Raw genomic sequence first — 3574 nt, forward strand, 5'->3', positions numbered from 1 at the left:
TCATATTCCACTGGGATGTAAATAGATTTTCTGAGGTTATTTATTTGTGACTGTGTGGACTTTCATGATAATTATTTCTGTTGTGGAATGGTTGCAGAATGTGACATAAGACAGAAAAGGACAAGAAAATTAAATGTTTTAGTTTTTTTGTTGTTGTTGTTGGCTTTTTTGGTTATGTGTTTGGGGCTTTTTGCATTGGGTTTTTTGTTGTTGTTGTTGTTGTTGTTTTTGGCTGTGTTTTTTTTCTTTTTTTTGGTTGGTTGGTTGGGGTTTTTTTCCCCAGAAAGAAGAAATATACTTAGGTGGTTGTGTGCTAGATCTAATGGAGGAAAGGCATTCCTAGAAAACAGTGCACAACAAAAAATAAAACTGCATTTGCTCACTCACTTTTGTTTTCTGAACTTGCACCAAAAAACCCATAGAGAGCAAAGTGCAACTTAAAGATGCAGAGGGAAATGAAAGTGATACCTTCTGAATCGTGCAAACTGAAGCAGTTTCTTTTCTTCAAGGAGAAGCTTAGAAATAAAGGCATGTATTGACATATCCAGCTACCATCTCATGTCTATGAACTAAAAAAAGCTTAGAAGCTCCATAGCAGTTCTAACAGTAGAAAAGTCTCCTTGAGCTCAAGTAGTAGAAATCTCTGAATCTCTAACTGAATATCCTGGGCTCTATTCCCATTTTTAATTTGCTGACAATGTCTCATTTATGAAAAAGGAGCCATTTAAAATTCTTTCAAGAACTGAGTGATACTGAATTACTCAGAAGAATCTTTCTTTGGCATTTCTTGTTTAGAAAGGCAATGATCAACATTCTATAGATTGTCAATATGCACTAAAAAGGGGAGAATATGAGGGATTCTTTTGGACAAAATAGTGTAGATGTCATACATCAAAAAATTAGTTATCAACTAACTATTTATAAAATGTTTAAGTATTAATTATTTAGGTGATAGACAGCAGCAGAACTATGCAGTCTAGAGCCAATTGTGACACCCCAGAAGATAAATGAGCTACAATATTTAGATTAAACAAAAGAGAACCATTATAATAATATACACAATGAGCAAAGCACCGCATTTTCCAGTTAATGCCAAAACTGAGTTTCACAATGAAGTGTTTGTGGAACATTAAAAGTATAATTTAGCATATCTGAATAAATTATTTTCTACTATGTAGTAAAAATAGAGAAACACATGGCATAGATTACAGCCCCAAATGCTTTTAAATTCTTGGAGTGGAGGCTGCCTGGCAACTTTTGTACCAGCTGGAAGAGCGAGAGCCCAGCTGGCTTGGCAGTAGCCACCATATTGTGCCTCGCCTGGCAGGCGGCCACCTGCCACCCTCCGAGGGCCCGTGCCCCTCCCGTGCCTGTCTGGGCACCGCCAGCCCAGCGTGGAGCACTGTGTCCCTGCAGTGTCCCCGCATTATCCCCACAGTGTCCCTGCAGTGTCCCCGCATTATCCCCACAGTGTCCCCTCAGTGTCCCCGCAATATCCCCACAGTGTCCCTGCATTATCCCCACAGTGTCCCCTCAGTGTCCCCGCAATGTCCCTGCAGTGTCCCCACAGTGTCCCCTCAGTGTCCCCTCAGTGTCCCCGCATTATCCCCACAGTGTCCCCTCAGTGTCCCCGCAATGTCCCTGCAGTGTCCCCACAGTGGCCCCACAGTGGCCCCGCATTATCCCCACAGCATCCCCACATTATCCCTGCAGTATCCCCACAGTGTCCTCACAGTGTCCTCACAGTGTCCCCACAGTGTCCGCTCAGTGTGCCTGCAGCATCCCCACAGTGTCCCCGCAGTGTCCCCACAGTATCCCCACAGTGTCCAGGCAGTGTTCCCACAGCATCCACGCAGTGTTCCCAGTGTCCCCACAGTGTCCCTGCAGTGTCCCCGTAGTGGCCCCACAGTGTCCCCACAGTGCCCCTGCATTATCCCCACAGTGTGCCCACAGTGTGCCCACAGTATCCCCACAGTGTCCCTGCAGTGTCCCCACAGTGTCTCCACAGTGTCCCCACAGTGTCCCCACAGTGTCCATGCAGTGTCCCCGCAGTGTCTCCACAGTGTCCCCACAGTGTCCCCACAGTGTCCGTGCAGTGTCCCCGCAGTGTCTCCACAGTGTCCCCACAGTGTCCCCACAGTGTCCGTGCAGTGTCCCCGCAGTGTCTCCACAGTGTCCCCACAGTGTCCCCACAGTGTCCATGCAGTGTCCCCGCAGTGTCTCCACAGTGTCCCCACAGTGTCCATGCAGTGTCCCCGCAGTGTCTCCACAGTGTCCCCACAGTGTCCCCACAGTGTCCGTGCAGTGTCCCCACAGTGTCTCCACAGTGTCCCCACAGTGTCCCCACAGTGTCCGTGCAGTGTCCCCACAGTGTCTCCACAGTGATCTCGCAGTGTCCCCACAGTGTCCCCACAGTGCTGGTCACAGCGTGCAGGGAGCCGGCTGTGACAGACCTTTGGCACCAGTGCTCCTGAAAAAAGCTCAGTGGTGGTGCTGGGGGACGCAGGTCTGCCGGTTTTGGGGGTTCTTCAGCACTGAAATCTCTGTCTTGAAGCTGTGAAGGGATGGTGAGAATTCAAGGGCTGGTGCCACTGGGAGGGAAGGGGGAAATGCAAAAATTCATGCAATTGTTTCAATTTCTCACATGAATGTAGGATGCAAAGAAAGGGAAAGTAATTTGTGTATTTTATAGCCTTTAATCTAAGCATTACAGGGCTGTTAACACATTGGAAGTAAGCTCCCCACATACTGATGTTGTCAAGTTAAAGAAATAAATGTAGGGACATCTAATGAGAACAAACTCCAGTTTGAGAGGGATAAAGCTATACCCAGCTTCAGGTCAAATAGTGAAAGCAGGACACCAATAAACATTGTCTCCTTTGATCTCTTCTAGTAGAGGAAGGGAAAGTCCCAAATTAGGGAAATCGGCACCTTCAGGACTTCTGGGTCCTTCAGAGGCTTAGGTGTAAATAGAAGAATAACCCAAAATGGGTCACCCTTTGTTATACAGTGAGAGACATCACCAACAAGACAGAAATCTTTATCAAATGAGGCATTATTTGTTCTATGTCTCAAAAAAGTTCCTGCTTTTTTTGTTCTTTGTGTTCCTTTGACAAGCACAGTAGTTGTCCGTCCTTCCCAGTGCCTCCCTAAGGCTGAACAGTGTCTTTTCAGGAAATTAAAACAAATGCAGTCACAGTGATCTAAGCTTGGGTTTAATCCCTCCTGGCTCATTTCCCAGCACACCTGCCCTGATGCTGCTCTGGTAATCAGCTCTCTCCAGCTCCTCCCAGTGCAGCACAGCCAGCCCTGGCTGAGAGGTGGGTGCCTTTCATGGGTGTGGATAGCAGCTGGCAGAGGAGTGAACAGTCCTGTAGTCATTGGGGATTTAATTCCACCCAGTGGGGTGGTGGCAGGAGGTTACTACACGTCCCTTCTCATGCAGGATATGCAGTTGAGGTGTTAGGGCATGGGTTGGACTCGATGATTTAAAGATCTCTTCCAAAGATCTCTAGTGATTCTGTGTGATGGTCTCTTCCAAAGAGCCCCATCTGAAGGCTGTGCTGATTCAGGG

Source organism: Agelaius tricolor, unplaced genomic scaffold (assembly GCF_023055355.1).
Source record: "Agelaius tricolor isolate 1412-34295 unplaced genomic scaffold, bAgeTri1.0.p SCAF_2, whole genome shotgun sequence".
NCBI classification, from domain to species: domain Eukaryota; kingdom Metazoa; phylum Chordata; class Aves; order Passeriformes; family Icteridae; genus Agelaius; species Agelaius tricolor.